At 42.5% G+C, this 23,359-nt stretch overlaps 1 protein-coding gene and 1 long non-coding RNA gene across 4 annotated transcripts in view; one reads left to right on the top strand and one right to left on the bottom strand.

The window, feature by feature from the left end:
- Positions 1-23,359, bottom strand: part of LINGO2 (leucine rich repeat and Ig domain containing 2) — a 539,936-nt gene that overhangs the window by 496,303 nt on the left and 20,274 nt on the right. The window lies entirely within an intron of this gene.
- Positions 15,446-21,525, top strand: LOC308577022. 2 transcript variants are annotated; one of them, XR_014003349.1, is made up of 3 exons: positions 15,446-15,664; positions 17,938-18,032; positions 18,778-21,525. It is a non-coding gene; the product is annotated as an uncharacterized lncRNA (long non-coding RNA). The 2 variants fall into 2 exon arrangements; XR_014003350.1 differs by having other exon boundaries at positions 18,815-21,524.

Raw genomic sequence — 23,359 nt, 5'->3', positions numbered from 1 at the left:
TGGAGGGGTAGGCACTTACCCCTCCACCAACCAATTTTAACTAATGCCTAACCGCCAACCTTACAAGTTGTGACGATTTGCTACGTAGTAGGCAAAAAATTGGGACGCGGGTGGCGCTGTGGGTAAAACCTCAGCGCCTAGGACTTGCCGATCGTATGGTCGGCGGTTCGAATCCCCGCGGCGGGGTGAGCTCCCATCGTTCGGCCCCTGCTCCTGCCCACCTAGCAGTTCAAAAGCACCCTTAAGTGCAAGTAGATAAATAGGTACCGCTTTATAGCGGGAAGCTAAACGGCATTTCCGTGTGCTGCGCTGGCTCGCCAGAGCAGCTTCGTCACGCTGGCCACGTGACCCGGAAGTGTCTTCAGACAGCGCTGGCCCCCGGCCTCTTAAGCGAGATGGGCGCACAACCCCAGAGTCGGTTACGACTGGCCCGTACGGTCAGGGGTACCTTTACCTTTACCTTTACCTTAGGCAAAAACCAAATGGCAACAGCCAATCAGCCAAAAGGACAAAATTCCTACCAGGCCCCTGACCCAAGGCAGACGACCCCATGACAGGAATAGCAAGGTCAGAGGACAACGAACACCCCCCCCCTGCAGCCCAAGAGAAGGCCCCTGTATTTAAGACCTCTGACCCCTCCCACCATTTTGCAACATAACAATCTCCCCAGCAACACTCCTTGCCCGATCACTGCATGTGGCCAATTTGCCCAACAACAATGGGGTGGCCTTCAGGCCCCCACCGCAACACATGCTCTCTGTTATGGAGAACATGCTTTGCCCAGTCTGCACATGCATATTAGGCTAACATGCTTTAGGAAGCCCCATTCTCAGTATCATTATGTGAGTTATGCAGCAATGCCTTAACCCTCTAAGTCAGGCTTCCTCAACCTCGGCCCTCCAGATATTTTGAGACTACAATTCCCATCATCCCTCACCACTGGTCCTGTTAGCTAGGGATCATGGGAGTTGTAGGTGAAAAACATCTGGAGGGCCGAGGTTGAGGAAGCCTGCTCTAAGTTTTAGGGATGAGCAGCTGCTAGGCTACGGGTCAGATACAACCTGCAGTGTCTTCTCAACTTTAGCTGTACCACAAACAAGCTTGGAAAACGCTTTATATCATGGGTAGGCAAACTAAGGATCGGGGGCCGGATGTGGCCCAATCACCTTCTCAGTCCGGCCCGCAGACGGTCTGGGAATCAGCGTGTTTTTACACAAGTAGAATGTGTCATTTTATTTTAAATGCATCTCTGGGTTATTTGTGAGGCATAGGAATTCGTTCATTTTTTTCCTTCAAAATGTAGTCTGGCCCTCCACAAGGTCTGAGGGACAGTAGGCTGGCCCTCTGCTGAAAAGGTTTGCTGACCCCTGCTTTATATTGACTCCAATATCTATTTTTCAAGTCTGTGGTGGCAGCAACGGGGGTAATCTTACTGGAGAGTAGAGTGGGGATCAGGGAAGCATTAATTCCAGGAAGATCACCCCAAATCTGGGACTGAGGCCAGTCAAATATTGAAAAAAATAAGCTGATATGCCTTTTTAAAAAGAAAAAGGAAAAAGAAAAAACACCTGTGGGGATAAGGAGCAGTCTGTGTGTGTGTGTGTGTTTTGGGGGTTGGTGACACCCAATTTTGTCTTGGCCATGCCCACTGTTGTTGTTTAGTCGTTTAGTCATGTCCGACTCTTCGTGACCCCATGGACTAGAGCACGCCAGGCACTGCTGTCTTCGACTGCCTCCTGCAGTTTAGTCAAACTCATGCTGGTAGCTTCGAGAACACTATCCAACAATCTCGTCCTCTGTTGTCCCCTTCTCCTTGTGCCCTCCATCTTTCCCAGCATCAGGGTCTTTTCCAGGGAGTCTTATCTTCTCATGAGATGGCCAAAGTATTGGAGTCTCAGCTTCAGGATCTGTCCTTCCAGTGAGCATTCAGGGCTGCTTTCCTTAAGAATGGATAGGTTTGATCTTCTTGCAGTCCATGGGACTCTCAAGAGTCTCCTCCAGCACTACTACTGACACGCAATTCCTGAAAGGTTAGCCAAGAGGGAATATGGCTGAAAAATTGTGTCTCTTTTCCAATACTGCATTTTCATCAGTTAAGACTGCCTAATCCTCTCAGTACTATGGACTATTGACCCTCGGCACCTCATTTTCCATCCCCCTGTTTCAATCTTTAGAAGCTTCGATTGAAGGCTTAATGTGCTATTCCACTCAGGTCAAATCAAAGTAGGCGATACAAAGAGAAAAGTTATAAGAAGAACGGTTTATAACATCCACTTTATTTGTTCAAACTGTAGGTCATCACAAGAGGTTTCCTAAACGTGCAGCATTGCTGTGATGGAATCTCAACAAATCAAATGCAAGGCAAATATACCTCAAGATGCAGAATCAACAGAGGAAACAACAAGATCCCATGTGCCCCGCATTAAATGATTCCCATGTCAATGAACACAAATCAATGGTAGGAATTTATTAATAACCTTCTGACCTACAAATGCAAAAACAAACAAACAAAAAAGTACAGTTCTGCAAGAAATAATTTTTTGATTGGGAAGATAACTAGTCTTATCATGCATACTTATAACCCCATTAAACAAATCCATGATTAAGCATTTTCCTGGGTCTTTCAAAAATGCAGCATTGGGTTGATGATATCCTCAACAGATCCCCAACCATAAATTCTCCTTCACAGTCAGTGGAAGAAAAGCAGAGTTTTGGATTTAACAGATCTGATTTGGACCTGAATAAGAAATTGAATCAGCGATACAGATTGGATGCAAACAGATCAGGTTGCATCCCAACACTACAAACACAGATATAAGGCAAACTATGTGGTCAATGCACACCCTAGTAACTGGAACCATTTAAGGAGCTCATCCCACTCCTATGTGTTTTCCCCATGCAACAAGCTCAATTCGCACAGCCTTAGCACAGCTGAAGGGACCTCAAATCCTTACCACTTTAAGGTACATATTACCCAGCTGATTCTGTGCCTCTGAAGTCCCTGGTTTGCTTTGTACCATAATCTCATATTGCAGGACACAACCCGCAATAACATTTCAAGGAATTAAGTCTGGGTGGCGCTGTCATCTCTCCCAGATGTTAGTGAGACAATTGATCATTTGTGTACCTTAATACGTTTAATTTTATCCCTATTTAAAACAGACCAAGGACAGAGCCCATTGCACAATCATATAACAAAAGGAATGAAAAGCATCCCTAAACTACAGGGATCACCAACATGGTGCCCATGGGCCACCCTCGAGGTCTCACCCCTGGCAAATGTGAAAATTCCAAGCCTTGCCCCCTCCCCAATGCCTGCCACTTGGTCATGAAGTGGTAACAGTGGTTACCTCTTTCTATGTACTGAGAAGTACATAGAGGTGAAGTTGGAAGAGAGGTGCATTTTTCTTCTGCGCCACCCATAGCACTCACTCAAAAATCTAAATGTGCCCATGGGCCTAAAAAATTGCCCATCCCTGCAATATATATTAAAAATTCTACCAACCTGAAGTCAGACAGACAATGAACTGTAGTGTTCACAATGCTACTTATATCAGAAACCTTACAAACTCTTGTGTGTATGGGTGCAAAAACTATCCATTGTTTCTGTATGAGAGGAAACAAACCACATATTCACAGTTGGTTGACTATAACCACACACTCCCAAACAGTTACTGCAGATCCACAAAATTGGTTCTGGCTGCAGTGGAGCTTACTGCACACGATGGGGGAGAAGAACCCGTATAAAACAACAGACCAACCAGCCAGCACTTTAGAAAAGAACTGCAAATTGTAATTGCTGAGCATAATGCACAGCAGCAAACTGGGGGGGGGGCAGTTTGGGGGGAGGGGGTTGTTAAGAAGAAATGTGTGTCTATATACACTTCTGGTTTTGTTTTGCTTTTAAAAAAAGATGACAATTGAGTCATGTGTGTGTGTCTTTAAACAGAAATGATGCACACAAACGCTAGGATCCAAACACAAAATCAAATTTTGACAACCTTCATGGGGGGTGGAATGCCTCTCATTGCAGGAAAAAACAACCTTAATAAGTTATTTGCTGGATTAGAACAAAGGTCTATGATTCTGTTCCTCACAGTGGTGAACCAGATGTCTACAGGAACCCCAGACGCAGGCTAAGAGAACAAGAGCATTTTCATATTCCCCTTCAATGCATCTTCAGAGGCAAACTTCATAACTGAAGGTACCATACAGCCAATCATGACTAGAAGCCATCAATATCAACTCAACACACCAACACTTCCCCACGTAATGGAAATAGGGAAGATTCTACAAATGACTAATTGCATGCAAGGATAATGTTAGTTGTGTGTTTTTTTTGTTCTAATTCTCCTCTCCGAGACTGCCATGTGTTGCAGCTACAAAATTAGTAACTTCATCTCATACCAATGTTTGTTTTTCTCCCCACTCCAACCTTTACTTATTTTATTTCATAAACATGCAGCTTAATGACACATTATGCTGCAGAGAACATCTTGGGGTTGGGGTGGAGGAGAGCAACACACAATACTAGCCCTTACTGTGACAGGTTAATTAGGAAGCACTCTTAGAAGAGACTTAGCAATCAGCCAGTCATCCTTGGTAAATTGAGAGAAGATAATTTCCCAACATCTCAGAATAATTAAAAAGGTAAGGTTTCAATTTTATATTACTATATTCGCAAGGCAGCACCAATGTGTACACGGCACCTGCTACCTCTTTTTTAAATCATTATTCCTGCCTTTCTCTTGATAATACAGACATCAATCTTGGAGTAGCTTTAGGCGAAAGCATGGAGATAAAAATGAATGACTTTCATTTAAGTCCATGGTCTTTTAAGCTTTTCTCAACCTGAAACAGTAAGTAAAGGGATTGTTTTCCATAAGATTACATCCCAGCACTGTACGGAGTAAGGACACCCCCAGCTAAAACAGCAAGCCTTGACTGCTGAAGTTCATTCACTCTCTGTTGGTGAATTCAAGTAATGATCTAATGTAACAGAAGCTTTCTGGTGATTCTGAAAAGATTGCTTCATAAATTAGTGCAACAACATGTTTTTAAAAAACAGAGAAAGGAATAGTGTGCTCTATCTTAACACATCTTAAGGACCAGTAGGCTTGGATCCTCAGACCCATGAACAGAAAAGAAATTTCCCATCACTTCTTCCCACCCGCAGCTTCCCAAATCCTTCCTAGAAGACTGGGAGAAATAAGAATATTAATAATAATCTTATTATTTACACCCCACCCATCTGGCTGTGTTTCCCCAGCCACTCTGGGCAGCTCTCAACAGAGGACTAAAAACAGAATAAAACTTCAAATATTAAAAGTTTCCCTGTACAGAAACTCCTGAATGATATGGGAACAGAACACCATGTTAGGAAAGGGAGGAGCACACCCCAAACAGAGATAACTCACATGAGTAGAGCTCCAGTTCGAGAAGATTTCTCCTTCTGCACTGTGGCCATGCCAAATCACACACCATTCACCAGGTTTTCCAAATGCTCTAGGGAGGCTTTCTGGGAAGCAGAGAAAGCTGCCAAGGGGAGGACCAGATTCCCCTTTGGGGAATTTTCTGTAGTTTCTCTCATTCCCAATACATGCACTAACACACCAGATACAATTATTCCTATAGCAATCAGTTCCTCTGAATCAGGCATTCCAAGCCATTTCTTTTTTTAAAAAGAGACAGACAGACATGCGTCACCAGGGACAAAGGACAAATGTCTGAGCACCCTCTAAGCCACAAACCTGAATACAGCTAAAGCACTGTGAATTCATGTGTGCAAGGTGTCTGTTGTTGGGTTTTTTTTGGCAACACTAATCAGTACATTGTCTTGCCTTCAAGGTCCCAGCCCTACCCACCACAAACATTTACAATTACTGAGTACTACACATCACCTGCCTCCGCAGAAGACTACAGAAAGTCAGAGTCACATTCCTAGAAATAGCTTCCCCCATGAGAGATTCACAAAATGTCAGCCCACAAAAGTGGCAGACACCACACATTGAATAATGCCTCTCTAGCTCATGTTGCACAGTACATGCAGAGTGCCCCATGACTTGGCTCCATGAACCTGGGAAAGTTTGACATGGAAGCAAGTACTGTAATGTGAAAGACTTTTGTCAAACATGCTGGAGTACCACTGGGCTAGATTTAGGTTGCCTTCCTATGGGAAGAAAGCAGCAGAGTAGGGGATAGGGGCATAAGGCATAGCTCGGGTTATGGCATAGCCAGACTCAGGGGCTAGTCTGTTTTTACATAGGAGTGCCACAAACTCCAACTGCTTATACCACCTATGTCAAAATACCTTCTTCTTTGGTGATCATTCGTAGCCAAGTAAGATTGTCTTCCATGAACACAGTCTTAACAGTGAGTTAGTAAGTGATTGTGGAGGCCAATTCTGGACCCACATGTCCTTCCATAGTGGGGACATAGGTTTCCAAATGGGAACTGATCACAGTAAGGGTTTGCCAAACATGCCTTCCTCTTAGCACGTTTCTACCTTTCATCCTGAGGTCGAGCGTCTTCAGTCAACAAAGTTTAGGGTTGTGGCAATGAAAACAACAGAGTTGGGGTGACAACACAACCCTGCTTAATACCTGATCCCCCTGTGAATGGCTCACTTTGAGAGCCATTGTTATCTTTGATTGTTGCTGTCACATTATCATGGAGGAACCGAAGGATGTTCACAAATTTATCTGGGCAGCCAATTTTCAGAAGGACAGTCCATAGGGCATTACAATTTATAGTGCTGAAGGCCTTAGCCAGGTCAATATACAGGGGTTGGTTTTGCTCTATGCATTTTTCTTGAGCCTGTCGAGTGGTGAAAATCATGTCCACTGTCCCCCTAGAAGGACGAAAACCATTTTGGGATTCAGCCTCGGATATAGCTGCATTAATACCATATATCTAAAGCACTTTAAACATTCATGGCTTCCCCCAAAGAGTGCAGGGAAGTATAGTTTCTTTAAGAGTACTAGAAGTAGTTAAGAGACCTCTATTCTCCCCACACAGAGGTATAATTTCCATACTTTCCTGCCAATGGTGATTGCTAAACCATTCCAAGAATTGTAGCACTGAATCAAAATGGGAGTCTCCTTACCACTCTCAGCCCCTTTCTCAATCTATATTTCCCAGCATGCTTTGGGGGAAGTCATGGCTGTTTAGAATGGTATCTCAGTGCTTCAAATGTAAGGTGTGAAAGTGATCTAGGGTTAACAGGAAAATCTAGAGTTTTTTTGTTACAACAGAATGTACAATTTTATGTAAATTTCAGATTTAAGTCTGTGCTGAATGAAACTTTGATTTCTTTGGGATTCCACCTCTGCCTCTATTTCTATCTGAACAGCTTTGCAAGTTCTTTTTTTTTAAAAAAAAATCATTTCACCAAGAGAAATCAGTCCAATAAGAGATATTGCTTTGCTTGCTTTGGGCATCTCAAACAATGACATTGCAATAGGAGCCATTTATATCAGAAATGCTGACGGCCCCTTAAATTATGTTATCTTGAACAGGAATCCTATAATAAAACAGAATGATTAACATCAGGCAGGTTCAAGTGAGATGCAGTTAATTATCAGGAAGCCTGTTCAATTTTCAGATTTTTATGTAATTAGATTTTCGTGTCTCCATTTTTTTCTTTTTTTTATTATCAGAGCACTTATGGCTTGCTATTATGCTCAAGATCCAATATGTCAAGAAATACCAAGACATAAAGTAATAAGGAAATAACTTATTATATCCAAATTCTATCAGTGAGAGCATATAAGCAATGGCGTGTCTGCTACCAAGTATTATGAGCTGTTTTGATGAAGGAGCTAGAATGTACACATTCCAGTATCAAGAAATGAAATATTCTACTACTGTACAAAACACAACCCCAGAACAACCACCAAAGTCCATGATGGCCCCCCAGGCTGGGCAGCACATCTATAGCACATGTGGGTTCGAGTCCCAAATTGGGCAAAAGATTCCTGCATTGCAGGGGGCTGGACTAGATGAATCTCATGGTCTCTTCCAGCTATACAATTATATGGAAAAAAATTTGTGGGTTATAATTTGCAGTGTCTCAACACTGTGCCTAATAACCTGGCACTCAAAGTCTTTCATCAACTCGAGAGTTAACAGTGGTACACACATAGGCCACTGTTTCACAATAGCAAAGGGGATGGATGGCATGCCCATGTAGTAAGAGTGTACTAAACCCCTGGCCTATCTGGCAGCAAGTCAGTATGTCAAGTCCCCACTCCAGGGTTAAGCCATGTGTCCAAAGTCCAACCTGAAGCACAGTCCCACAGAGATCCTAGAGCAGGCAAGACCAAACTTGGCCCTCCAGCTGTTTTGGGACTACAATTCCTATCATCCCTGACCACAGGTCCTCTTAGCTAGGGATGATGGGAGTTGTAGTCCCAAAACAACTGGAGGGCCAAGTTTGGCCATGCCTATCCTAGAACATCGAAGCTGAGGTCCATCAACATGGGCTGTTGAACAGGCTCAGCAACTCAGATCTGCTTCCCTTTTATACTTCACATGCAGCATCTGGGCTTGATGAGGCATCTGACCCTCACCTGTTCTAAGTCTTCTCCAGCTGAGGAGAAGAGCCAGCTTGCAGAGCTAGCGGCTCCATCTGGCCAGCTAGGGAGCTGGGCTGTGGGCCCTTGCCTGTCTCAGCCTCTTGGAGTGCTTTGCCTGCTACTCCCTATGCCTCAGAGCCTGCTGTGTTTGTGGAGGCAGGGGCTCCTCTGGCTCTGGGGATGGGTCCCATTGCTCTGGTTCCTGTGCACTGACCCCGCATCCCCTCGTCATCTTCCATCACCCTGTGAATACTTCCTACAGCAATCTCGTCTTCCCCACCCCCAGCTTGCCCCAGTGTGTCCAGCCCCAGCTACACCTCTTTGCTGGGATCCTCTTCCTCCTCAAAGTTCATGATAAAGAGCAAGACATCTCTATTCCACTAACCAAGTACTGGCTAGCAGTTTAGATACTCAAGTCAGAGCATAAAAGCATGGATAGCCAATATAGTGCCTGTTCCAGGAAGCATAGTGAATGGTCAAAGATGACGGAAGCTGTGATACAATAGCTTCTGGAGAGTACCATGCTGGATAACTGTTCTCCAACGCACCAGGTTGCTGAAGGGAAGGGATCTGAACTTGCAAGCTTCCATGCTCTCTCTAGCGTAAATATGTCCAATGAAAAAATGTCACTTTCCTTAACTTGCACTGACAAGATTCACAGTTCACAGAACATGAGCACGCTATTGGAAGTTTGCATGGATGGTGGCTTCAGTCAACAGACATGTGCTTGCAACAGCATGGAATAGAATAAAATATGTCAGAAATGGGCCATAGCTTGGCAGCAGAGCAAACACAGAAGGTCCCATATTCTGCAGTTAAAAGGATCTCAAGCTGAAGGGCTAGGAAATAGTCTGCCCCAAATCACAGAGAGCTGTAGCTACTTGGGAACAGAGCAGGGGTAGGTAACCTTTTGGCCCCGGGGGCCCCAGTGTCACATTCCAAACCCTCCAGGGCCTTCACACAAGTGTGGCCAAAAAGTGGGAACAGTCACTTCACAGCTGGCATGCCACACATACCGGAATCACACCAGTGTGTTTGTACATTCACATAATGGGGGGGGGGGATCCATAACATGCTGGCAATAGATCAGTCTTGTGAGCAGTGGGAGGGAGAAACCTCAATATAGATGGTGACATTGGGATGGATGGGGAGGTTTAAACCTCTCCATCCATCTCAGTGCCCAAGATACAGACGCCCCCCTTTCCTAATACAGCAGCCTCCATATTGGCTGCAGTTCTGGGACAGAGAACTTTAAATCTCTCTGTCCACTTCTACACCACGATCAGGATGCCCATCCTTCTCCATCTTTTACTTTACAGGCTTTTGAAGTTAAAAGTGACCCAAGTGTTTTTTGAAGCCTCCATACACCTTCCCTTGGTGTTATAAGCTGCAGAAGTGTCCGTCACTAAGAAATGATGGGCAGTTCACAGGATATCACACTTTTACCACTACTACTGTTCTATGGAATATTTATTTTGGATACCCACAACCATGTGAAATGAATGGGAAGTAAAGGTGAATATTATCTAAATACGAGAAAACAGCTGCCACCCAAAAATTGAGGGTTTCACTTGCACCTTGAGATGGAGAGGGGGTGTAGATAAGGCCCATGGGTTAGCTACGCCTAAAGTAGAGAGTATTGGGTTTGATGGAAAAATAGCTTGACTCAGCTTAAGGCTTCAGCATAGGCTGAATAAAAACTATGAGTAGGGATTCCCCAGACAATTTGGCACTTAAATTCATCACACGATTAAGCTAACTTTCAACATATCTGCAAGAAAGACACTGTCCTCCCAGGTTTAGGGTCAGGCTCACACTGCCAGATCACCTTACCCTGGTCATCGGGAGCATCCTATGGGTTCACACAGTCTTCTTCATCCAGCAAAGGAATTCCCACCCCCACCCCCAAATCTATATAGAACTACTGCAGCAATGGCATCCCAGTACTGATGCAGATAGAACGGTAGCTGCCATATTTCACCCTGAAATGGAAAACAGGGAATCGTCTATAAAAATGGGATGCTGGCAGAAGAGTACAGTGGTACCTTGGTTCTCAAACTTAATCTGTTCTGGAAGTCCATTCCAAAACCAAAGCATTCCAAAACCAAGGTGCGCTTTCCCATAGAAAGTAAACAGATTAATCTGTTCCAGGCTTTTAAAAACACCCCCTAAAACAGCAATTTAACATGAATTTTACTATCTAATGAGACCATTGGTCCATAAAATGAAAGCAATAAATAATGCACTGAAGGCACACATTCAATCACTCAGTAGCTGAACTGGGTTCCACACAGCCAAAAAAACAAAAAGAGCAGCAAAACCGCAAAATAAGTAGCAAAAACAGACAGACCTCAGTGTAACACTCAAATCAGAAGCATAACACTCAAAACAGAGCACGTTCTGCTTCCAAAAAAAGGTTTGCAAACCGGAACACGTACTTCTGGGTTTGGGTTCCAAGTTGTTTGAGTACCAAGGCATTTGAGAACCAAGGTACCACTGCATGTGAGTGAGGAGAAAGTAGTGTGCAAGACTGCAGGGCACTCCCAAAAGCCTAACTGAGCTTTACGCTGGTGTAAATCCACAAGTGGCTGCTCCTTCTCAAGCTCCATGCCATTTGCCTCCTGCAACTGTGAATGGGTGGATAAGCATTAGATTACAATCCCCAAACCCTTGGGTGCTATATGAAGCTCCAATTCTCTCACTTAAGAATGTGGCGCACACACCTCCTGCCCACCCTCTAGCACCCATGAAAAACCATTCAGTATAATGAATGTTTACTTGCTTCGGGCAAAAAAGGAAAAGGGGAAAGAAGACTAACAGTGTAGAAGCAATATATTATCACAGTGGCACCGCTAGCAACCATAGATTCTAGCTGGCATTCTTATCTAACTCTCATTTCCAATTCAGCTAAAATACGAAGATGTTGACTAATGACCTGAAACACAGTGGGTGACTGCATAAATCAAGTCTTTTTTTCATTCCTACTTGAAAAGTTTCTGGATACCTTAAGGTCAGGACTTCCGAAAAGCCATGTTTTAAGCAATAAGTAGTACTTGCATCATGCCAAAATGAAATCTTTCTCAAGGACAAAAATATCAAAGGGTAGCATAAACAGAAGTCATAGCAAGCCCTTTTTAACATATGCGTGGTTGGTTACCGAGACCGACAATTCTTTTGTGCCTGCAGAGATGATGGTGGAGAAACAGTAAGGTTTGTATGCTCAACTTCTTCATTTCCCCACCTCTACACCCACATGAAGCAAAATGGTATGCAGTTTGTTCTTGCTTTACAAAATAGTGAGCCGAGTGGTAACTTTTAAGATCCTGCGGATGTATCTGTTATGTAGAACAACAATCTTTCATAGTTAGAGCCGAGGTTTTGGGGCATAGGGTCATAAAAAACATATTTCAAAACTATTACGAACCACTTTTAAAAACCAGATGATCAAAAAGCAAGCAAAGCCTAAAAATGAATAAATAATATACCCATGCACGTCTGAGCCATTTTACAATTCCTTAAGGTTCTGCAGACCCCCCACAAAGCTGATCTGAGGTCACAGAAGAAGTAAAAGAAGAGTTTGGATTTGATATCCCGCTTTATCACTACCCAAAGGAGTCTTAAAGCGGCTAACATTCTCCTTTCCCTTCCTCCCCCACAACAAACACTCTGTGAGGTGAGTGGGGCTGAGAGACTTCAGAGAAGTGTGACTAGCCCAAGGTCACCCAGCAGCCTCATGTGGAGGAATGGAGATGCGAACCCCAGATTACAAGTCTATCGCTCTTAACCACTACACCACACTGACTCTCAGAACACAAAGGGATAGGAGGAGGAAAGCAACATTGCACTAACAGAGCTTATTGTGCTGGTTCTCACTAGCTCACCTACTTAGTTGAATCTAGCCCTAAAACAAAATCCCTAAATATTACAGGATTCTTTTGCACGAAAGTCAGAAAGTCCTTTGAAATGGCAACAGTGTTCTTATAACAGGCAAAAGCAAGGACTTTACCGTAGCCTCTTAAAATGCAACACTATGTTGTATGCCAAAAGTTATGATACCATGTTGACTGAAGTATTTGTCCATTTTTCGCACACATTTGGGAATGGGATTTTGGTTATGTAACACTTCCATGCTGGATATTCATGCCTGCACAATTGTACTTGAAGTATTTAACCAAAAAATGACAGTGGAGTTAAGGGCTAGCCCTGCTATCCAGCTAAAGATCCTTCCATTTCCCATCAGTATGGCTGGGTAATAGTAAAACTTCCAAAAGCAAGCAAACTATAAGTAGATGATCATGCATCTTATGAAGGTATATTCCAAGACCCCAGGAAAGACTGTACAGGTACCACCTACATTTGAATTGAGGAGCAAGATACTGCTTTCTCTTAAATACGGCAAGTAGACGTTTTTACATTCTTCCATGTTTGCATTGGAATAACAGCTATTTAAACCTTGCATTAAAGAGAACAGCAGAGTTGTGGAATCACTGGGGCTCTGTGCTGTCCACGGTGCTGATGAACACACGTTGGACTACTGTAACAGTTTGAAACTATTAAGCAGGTATTAGTGTCCTCCTTCCGAAAACTCAAGTACTCGTTTTGAAAGTCAGGCACTTTCTTTACCTAAACAACAACAACAACAACAACAATTTATCATTTATACCCCACCCATCTGGCTGGGTTTCCCTAGCCATTCTGGTAAGCTCTCAACAGAATATTAAAAACACAATAAAACATTAAACATTAAAAATTTCCCTAAACAGGGTTGCCTTCAGATGTCTTCTACAAGTCAGATAGTTGTTTATTTCCTTGACATCTGATGGGAGAGCACCACTACCGAGAATGCCCTCTGCCTGCTTCCCTGTAGCCTCACTTCTCGCAGGGAGAGAACTGCCAGAAGGCCCTCGGAGCTGGACCTCAGTGAGCTGAATGATGGGGGTGGAGATGCTCCTTCAGGTATACTGGGCCGAGGCCATTTACTCATCAATACCAGCTGGCCCTCCTTTTGCCTTTCCGACCACTGGTCTTCTACTGGTGGGTGCAGAACCACTAAGGCACCACAGTCTGATCCAAGGTGGGTTGCAGCAAGAGTGCTACCACCAGGCAAATACATGGTAAATGATTAAGAAATGGGTCCCCAAATGCATGTTTGGGTTGGAAGTGGGTCCTGGGTCTGGAAAGGTTGAAGATACATACTATTAACCATATGGATAAGTGCCTTGCCAATTCACTGCATTGCAGATACGGATAAGTCTGAACTGCTTTTCTTGAATTGCCAGTTGTGGGAAATTATATACAATGAATTGAAGAAAATGTTCCATCTAACATTTGTTAAAAAACCTGAAGCATTTCTGTTATGGATTGTAGGAAAAGACATGCCAAAGAAGTTGAAAAATATCTTCATGTATGCCACAACAGCAGCGAGAGTCTTAATAGCACAAGGATGGAAAACTGAGGAAATCCCGACTAAAGAATTATGGCAAGAGAAACTGATGCACTATGCAGAACTGGCAAAATTGACACATAAACTACGGGACAATGATAACTGTGACTTTAAAGAGGAATGGGAACCTTTTACAAAATATCTAAAGATGCAACAAAGTGAATTGGACTCCTTGGCAGGCTTTGAATAAACACTCACAAACTTTTTATTGATAATAATCAGTTAGATAAATTAAGGACTTATACAATTCTGTAACATGCAGAGAATAGCATTTATAGAGAAACCAGAGAGTGGAACTGAGGGAAGCCAGGGGGTGGGTTGTTTTATGGGAGGGAGGGGGAGGGAGGAAATGGGGGGGGGATTAAGGATGATATGTTTTAAGATAATATGTTTTGTTGAATTACCTAATAATTTTTTTAAAAAAAAGAATTGCCAGTTCACAAACGCTGAAAATATAGCATTCTTAAACACGGTACCAGTCTTTTCAGCTCAGTGGTTAAAAGTTCTTGAGTTAAGACAGGGAAGACCTATGGCCAGGCCATAAAGTTCCTGGGCCAGTCATCTCTCAGCTTCACAGGGTCAATATGTTACCACAAGCCACTTGCACCCTTTGAATCCCAGCCTGAGTGTACAATTGAAAGCCCTGTGCCATTTTGTAAGGGAGTCTGGTAAACATGCTTTAATTTCTCGGGAGAGCTGGTCATTCTTGGAAGAGCACAAAGGCTGCTAAGGTCATGCTTCTCAGGAAGCCACCCTGTGTACGCAGTCATCCCTTTCATGCTGGTAAACATCGTTTTAGCTGGGCAGGAAGCCATCCTATTTGCATAAATATATTTGGCCTTGATAGACACAATTGCTTTCATGTGTTTGAATACAAGCTGTAGAAAAGAAGTCATGTGTCTTATGTTTGAGATGGAATTTCAGTGGGCCTCACAAAGTCTGAAGTAATCAGATCTAGGAAGTGGCATATTTTCAATTGTTCATGGTCCCAGTGGCTATCAAAGCCAACTGAGGCAATAAAATGAGGCCAGTGATCACAGCAGTTTGTGTTTTCAGCAAGAACCAAAAGCTGGTAACAGCCCTGTTTAATTTATCATTGTAAAGTTTCTAATATTTTCCCTTTCGCCACATGATGATTCCCTTCATGTGAAAGAAAACTTATTTCTGATTTGTGGGAGAACCTCCTTCGGCAACTTGAAGGTGTTAAGCAAGTTTCATTCAGATAATTCTGAAATTTAGTGTCTGCCACCCAAGATCCATAAACTGTTAAGGATAACGATTTAATTTCCTGAAATGGGAATGCTTACTTATGTTAAATTACTGTGTACTTTTAATGTGGAATTTCCCCCCTCTGGCAGTATCTCTCATGTGATTAGCTGACTGTGAGTCACATGAGAGAAGAATTCCATTCTGTTGTGACTGTTATTCCAGTAGCTGTTGTTTTCTAACTGCTCTCTGTTCTCCCTTTCTCTGTGTGGCAGAATGGCTGCTGAGAGAGACTTCTCAGGATACTGCTGAGGACAGTGTTGTGTCTGTGTGATCTGTCTGAAGTGAAACAGACAGAGGAAGAGCCCTAAATATTAATAGGGAGAAACCTGTACAGGAGCTCTCTGTAAGGAACAAAGAGGATACCACTGAGGTGAAAGTAGCAACCGTTCATAAGAAACTGTTAAGGTCTGAGTGATGTAAAACTTTGGTGCCAGGCTCAACTAAGGTTGGATCAATAGTTTGTACAGAGGTCGTGGGGGGGGGAGCCCTGTCCACCCTCAGATCAGGATCAAAATTCAGGGGAATCCAGTAAAGGGGTCCAGAGGGAGAGTTCTGTCTAGTAGTCCAGGCCATAGAACACCCTACTGGCTATTTAAATATACCTTTCTGAAGAAACCAGAGGCCTTTCTCCTGGGCATGGTTGGCCAACTGGTGTTAAAGAAGGATAGAACTTTCTTTATGTATGCTACAACAGCAGCAAGAATACTTATTGCAAAGTATTGGAAGACACAAGATTTACCCACTCTGGAAGAATGGCAGATGAAGGTGATGGACTATATGGAACTGGCGGAAATGACTGGCAGAATCTGAGACCAGGGAGAAGAGTCAGTGGAAGAAGATTGGAAGAAATTTAAAGACTATCTACAGAAATACTGTAAAATTAATGAATGTTAGAATGATGTTGGAATGAAGTTAAGGGGTTTTTAGCAGCAATGTTATAAAGGAATATGTAAAAATGGATTGTTAACAGGTGATAATCTAAAGTTATAATATATTAAGATAAAAGATTAAGATAAAACCAAAGAGGGAAAGGATTTGCTGAATTAACTAATTTGAACTGGAATACAAAAAAGGGAGGTGTGAGGAGGTCGGGGAAACAAGCAAATGAAAGATAAGATATAGAAAGATTGATTTGTTTTTAACTGTTTTTACTTTGTATTTTCATTTTTGTTTTTTCCCCCTTTTCTTTTACTTTTTTTCTCTTATTTTTGTAATATGCTGAAACTTGAATAAATATCTTTTTTTAAAAAAAGAACACCCTACTGGCACTCAGGCGGGACCACTTCATTTTATCTGTGTCATGGGGAGATTCCTGAACCCAGGATCGACCCTGAAAGAGTAAACAATCAGCAGGAGGGGTGGTTGATTCACCCAGTGCCTATGCCAAAGCCTAACACATCTGTAATCAAGAAAGTTGTGGCCTATTTCAAGCCCAGATTACGGTCTTGTAGTAATTTCTGCCTTTATAAAATCACCACCTGAATCACTAACCCACTGTGCTTGGACCTGCAAATATGAATCCAAAGGAAAGCTGAGATAGAGAAGGAAATAAATAATCAACATTCTGGGCTTGCAGCAGTTTGTAACTGAAAAATACGGCTTGCTGCTCTTGTTCTTTATTCCATATATAGCATCATTTCCCACCCCCAGCTCTTAACTCTGAGCTCTTAAATGTACTGAATATTAAAAGAGCTACATCATAACAAGGCTAAAAACAAATACCGCTAGAAGAGCACCAACATGAAAATACCTCTTTACTGGCATTTCAAGCCTCTCCTACATAATCATGCCCTGCATATACAGCAAAATTGTGCTCGTGTCTCCATTCAGGAAGCAATAACAAAAAACAAAAAAAAAACCCTGAAGTTTAATTTCATTCATATTTTAAAAGCACTAATGGAAGAGTACAGAAAGTACTGGAAAATAAACTTCATCGCCTCCTACCGGCTAGCTAAGAACACATAATCCATAACACCTATTTGCAAAGCTTGTTTAATTGAAGGGTTTTCCTCCTCAGAATTGCATGGCATGTACATTGGTAACAAGGAAAAACGCTCTTTTTAAACAACAGGAGCTTTCTGAAAACTATTATGAAAGGGGGAAATATATGAGACCCTTTGAAAGGGACAAGACACTAGACAGAGACAGAGAGAGCGAGAGTTTCTCTCTCTCTCTCTCTCTCTCTCTCTCTGTGACAAACAGTGCTGAGCAGCTTGGAACTTGCATTTTTCAATGGCTTTTCTTGCCTACCAGAAGGGTTTTTTTTGTTGATGCTAAGAGGAGAGAGATATTTTCCCAAATACCATGCAGTGCATGTAGGTGTTAAAAGCAAGGGGAAGAGGCTTCAGACTGGAAAAATAAATAAATCTAAAGAATGCTGCAGTTTGCCCTTTGGTAAGGGACATATTTTCAAATAGAAAGAAGTGGCTGGGGGTGGGGGAGAGAAATAATGGCAGTGAGGGATTAGAAGCACATTGATTTTTTTTGCAAGCATTGAGAGAATGTCACAAATAAGTCTCTGAGGCAGAGGCGGTCTGAAACATTTTGGTGCCCGAGGCAGGAAACCCAAGATGGCACCTCCCACATGGTGGTAAATCTGCAATAATGCACTAAATAATTTACAATTTGCCACTCTTTTTCACAAGGGAGGGAGCTTTTTTAAAAGCAACAACAACAAACTTTATATGGTTGGCTTTTTTTGCAAAAACAAAGTATAACATCATAAACACGTAAGCAATATATAGGTGAGAGCATTGGTTGAATTTCTGCTGTCCTGAAAAATATCTCTTGTTCTTTACTTATGAGCAGAATTCTCCTGTTTCGTTTGTAGTGTCACCTTACACAGTCATTCCACAGAAGACCATGTGTGGCTAGTGGTTACAAGCTATGCTCCTTTTGTACAGTGGTACAATTACAGTGGTACCTTGGTTCTCAAACTTAATCTGTTCCAGAAGTCCCTTCCAAAACCAAAGCGTTCCAAAACCAAGGCGCCCTTTCCCATAGAAAGTAATGCAAAATGGATTAATCTGTTCCAGACTTTTAAAAACAATTCCTAAAACAGCAATTTAACATGAATTTAACTATCTAACAAGAACATTGATCCATAAAATGAAAGCAATAAACAATGCACTGTAGTCACACAATCAAATCAATCAATCAATCAATCAATCAATCAATCAATTAGTAGCTGAACTGGGTTCCACACAGTCACATATACAAAAAAAGAGCCACAAAAATGCAAAATAAATAGCAAAAACAGACAGACCTCAGCGTAACATTCAAAACGGAAGTGTCACACTCAAAACGGAGCATGATTGGCTTCCGAAAAAAGTTTGCAAACCAGAACACTTACTTCTGGGTTTGCAGTGTTTGGGTTCCAAGGTATTTGAGAACCAAGGTACCACTGTAATAAAGAGATCCCATGTCACTTGAAGCTTTTTTCTTTTGTCTTTTTAAAAAATTGTTCCTGTCTTTCCCCCTTTGTGCCAGTTTTTCCATCAGTGCAGTTGTCCACATTCCTTCCCAGGTGTTGTTGCAAGGATTCCATGTGACGGCTAACTTATGGGGTACTTGGAGGAAGAGCAGGATGCACAACAGCCTTTCCTGAAGCATCCTACTTTTTGGGATGCCCTGAACATTTGCACTCAATGCCATGTTTCCAATGGTCCACAAACATCAGCTTGGCCAGCCAGATAGTATGCATTTGTCCTTGCTACCAACTTCAGCATTTGGGGAGAAACAGGGATTCCCTTCATTTGCAATGCAGTATGGTGATGGCAAGAAACAGTACAAGACTTTCTCCTCCTGCTGCTTCCCTTCTCTAAAGTGTTACACACAGGAAACATTGTACTCTCTGGCAAATGAAGAAGGCTCCACATTTTTTTCTGAGGGGGTAAAGATCTGGATATCTTCAGGCCTGTTGCAAAATTCTGCAATGAGAACAAGGCAGGCTGTGGTGACAGTGATGACCGGCAAATGAGTACTGATTTTAATCTCGGGAATACAGATTTTAGCTGAAGGAGGGTTATTTTTAATGTAAGTTTATAGGGAATTTTTAATTGCATCCACTTCTTCATCGTGCACATGTGGCAAATGTTGTTAACTTTGCTGTCTGGTCTTTGACTGCAATAAATATTGGTTGGTTGGTTGGTTGGTTGGTTGGTTGATTTCTGAGGGGGATTTTTGACTTGCACAAACGTTTGGACAGGTTGGGGAGAGGTGGGACTCCTACAACTTCCTATCGCCTTAGACAAACGTCTCTGCAAATGCAACAAGAGCCCAACACACCCTGAAACTTTCTGCAAAGTGCAAGGGCTTTAGAAGAGAAACTCTCTCCCTTGCAATGCAAAGAGAAGCCCTGGGATCAGTGATGAGCTATGGTGAGTAGAACTGCAGTCGTCTAATATTATCATTACTATTTATTCAATTTATATACCATCCTTTATCAAAAGGTCCCAGGGTGGTGTACGACATCAAAAACACATCACAGAACTTCAGTCATAAAAACATAATTAAAAAACATACTGACAGACAGCCTAATAGTAAAGTGATCATAATAACAGTCCCCATACTTTCACAGGCCATAGATTATTTAATAGCCATAGGCCTCTGTAAAGAGGAATGTTTTTGCCTGGCACCTCAGATGAGCTTTTCTGAAGACAGCATTCTACAACTGAGGAGCCACCACTGAAAAGGCCAGTTCTCTTGTTGCCACCCTCCAAACCTCTCTGGGATGGGGGACATAGAGAAGGGCCTCTGATGCCAAGCACAGGATCTGGGTTGTTTACAAGCTAGCATCAAACTGAAGTTTTATCCCTCCAAGTGCTCTCTCTGGGCTTATTCACATTTATCCACAGATTGACATGTGCTCTGATTTGGAGCTAAAAAGCAGATTTTTCCCTAAGAAAGCAGCAGAGGAAGGGGAAACCCACTCAGACCCCTACCTAGATAGTGCAAAGGTCAATTGGAAAACCACTCAGACTTGTGCTTCCTAGGCTTGGGACAAGTGGATGTATGGGCAAGCCCTCTCTCTCATCTTCATGAATGCCCCTACTGACTCAAACACACCGAGTGAACCTTTTTTAGTCAAACCCCAATCCTTTATTTTACCATCTCCGACACCTTAAAAGAAGCCTCCTCATAAACTGGATTAGTTTCCCAATACTTGTTCTTGGAATAATCAAAACCAAGGAAAGCAGGGGCAATAGCCCTTTCCTTAAAAACAACAACAGCACTACAATTCCTGCACTTGACACAGCCTATAAATATGAATTGTGATTGCTAGACACAAGCAACCCTTAACTCTGTTTCTACCCTGCAGTCATCTTGTTTAAAATTAAATTTATCACCATCTGGGACACCAGAACCGTGGTTTTGTTTTGTTTTTTGTTTTTGCAAGACAGGCCTGTGCAGATTTCATTTCTAAAAGTGCTATCACTAAGGAAAAAATATGGTATTTACCCCGAGACAACAGGCTGCTATGAATATTTAAGATGACACATAAAATATGAAGTTGTTTGCTATTCAAATGTAATCTATTAAGTGAAAGTGTGTATTGAATAAGAAAAAATCAGGAGGAAGGTTGCTGACATATAAGTGGGTCAAGCAAGTTTGACATCTGCGAGATTGAGGAAACGCTCACTGTGGAGAAGATGTCAATTCTCTCTCAGGAAGACACTGGTTCCGATTTGGTCAAAGTTAGGAAGAAACATGGGAATCCGCCTTCTTTGGGGTCAGCATTTTTGCCTGTCTACCTTAAAATTACCAACTGGGTTTCAAATGAGAGCATTTTCATTGCTATGCTTGGCATTCCTGGGGACTGAACCTGGCAAACTCTGTGTGCAAAGCTTGGATTTCACCACCAAGAAATTGCTCTTCCTCAGTGTCAGAAACCAATGGATTCAGGTAGGTAGCCGTGTTGATCTGACGCAGTCAAAATAAATAGAAAAAAAATATCCAGTATAGCACCTTAGAGACCAACTAAGTTTGTTCTGGGTACAGTGGTACCTCGGGTTAAGAACTTAATTCGTTCTGGAGGTCCGTTCTTAACCTGAAACTGTTCTTAACCTGAAGCACCACTTTAGCTAATGGGGCCTCCCGCTGCCGCTGCGCTGCCACCGCACAATTTCTGTTCTCATCCTGAAGCAAAGTTCTTAACCCGAGGTACTATTTCTGGGATAGTGGAGTCTGTAACCTGAAGCGTCTGTAACCTGAGGTACCACTGTACTCAGAACAAACATAGTTGGTCTCTAAGGTGCTACTGGACAAAAAGAAACCAATTTAGTTAGAGCCAATGACCCTGTCTCTGCATGCAGCTGCTTCATGAGTCATCAAAATGGCCTCTTCTAGAAGGTTCCCCACTGTGGGTGGGTGCTTTGAGTTCAGAGGAACCTTTCCTTCCTTAGCCAATTTATTTCACATTAGTCAGCAGGGACTGACAATTTCCCCTTGCTCCAGCAATGCCTCTTGAAAGACAGTATCCTGACATATGTCATTCCTAATGAGACTCCTAATGAGACATGGGTGGGGGGAGAGAAGAGGAGACACATGGCAGCTACTAGTGGTGGTGGTGAAACTTAAGTTTTTAAAATAGACACCCCACAAAGCCCAGCCTTGTCCAAGGAAGTCCTTCATCCGCAATGGCGTCTGCAAATTTTCCTCTTCCCCCTGAGATATGGTCCAAAAAAACCCCTCCCTCTAGGATCCTTTTTGTGGGCTGTGCATGAAGTTTTGAAAGGAAGAGGCTTTTGCCTCAACACATTTATACCCTCAAATAAAAGAAGCTTCAGATGGTACAAGATTTGTTAATTAAAAATTAATTCAAGAATTAAAATACTGTCTCTATAGAAGAAGTTGGTGATCATATTCATATCGCCTTCAAATGCATTTGCAATAACTATTATGCAACAGCATCAGTTGTCAGAAAGCTGACTGTAACACATGTCTTAGCATTAACTCATGGTCTGTGGAGAGATAAAAATGTAAAATCGAATCCCTCCACTCATTTATTACTGGCACATATTTTTCTCCTTCTCCCCTTCAAATCACAGTCAAGGCATTACTCTATAAGCTTGAAAATTCAGGAGTGCTAAATGCCCGGGTTCATACCCCCAAAGCATTATTTCTCTGTTTCTTCCTGTGCCCCAAATTTACATGTGATTCTTGAGTATTTGCCAGACCTAAGCTTGGAATAGCTGCCTCCTAGCTTTTTGCAAGTCTGCCCTCTGAGCAATATGCTCTGCTGTCCCTCTGTGACACTGCCAGCTGCCACACTTGTCCATTGTGAGTAATTTAATGTTGGTTTATTAAAAAGAAAAGATGACTAGAAGGGACAAAAAAGGAGCATTGACTGCACTCTAACTGATCTTGAGTGACACTTGAAGATTCATTAGCCAGGAGCCTGTGAACCAACAGACAATTCAACAAGAATGCAGTATATGCTGACCCAGTCTGCTAAGGTCAGCTGTAGTTGGTTTTCCCCCCTCCCAGAGCAAGGCAACAGGTATAGCATCTGCTTTTGAAAAAATAAAATAAAAAATATGAAGTTACAGAACTACTCTGCATAGCTAAATCTATAGCTGCACCACTCTGGGACAACCTTATCAGAAGTTATCAAACTAATGGAAGGTTCCCTCACTACATTTAGGAAACACAAGCATAAACGTAGTTCTTAATTTTTATGAGCAGGGAAATGGGTGAGAAGCGCCAGCCAGACACATACATTTTTTGCCACGACCATATACAGTGGTACCTCGGGTTACAGAGGATTGAGATTACAGAGGCTTCAGGTTACAGACTCCACTAACCCAGAAATAGTGCCTCGGGTTAAGAACTTTGCTTCAGGATGAGAACAGAAATTGTGCTCCGGCGGCACGGCAGCAGCAGGAAGCCCCATTAGCTAAAGTGGTACCTCAAATTAAGAACGGTTTCAGGTTAAGAACGGACGTCCAGAACAAATTAAGTTCTTAACCTGAGGTACCAGTATACAGAGTTCTCAGAGTGTCCCTATTTTCCAGGGACAGTCCCGGATTTACAGAAGCAGTCCCACAATTTGATCCCACAATGTCCCACT

This window comes from Podarcis bocagei, assembly GCF_964188305.1.
Source record: "Podarcis bocagei genome assembly, chromosome: 17".
In the NCBI taxonomy this organism is placed as follows: domain Eukaryota; kingdom Metazoa; phylum Chordata; class Lepidosauria; order Squamata; family Lacertidae; genus Podarcis; species Podarcis bocagei.
This window is presented reverse-complemented; position numbering and strand designations above follow the sequence as displayed.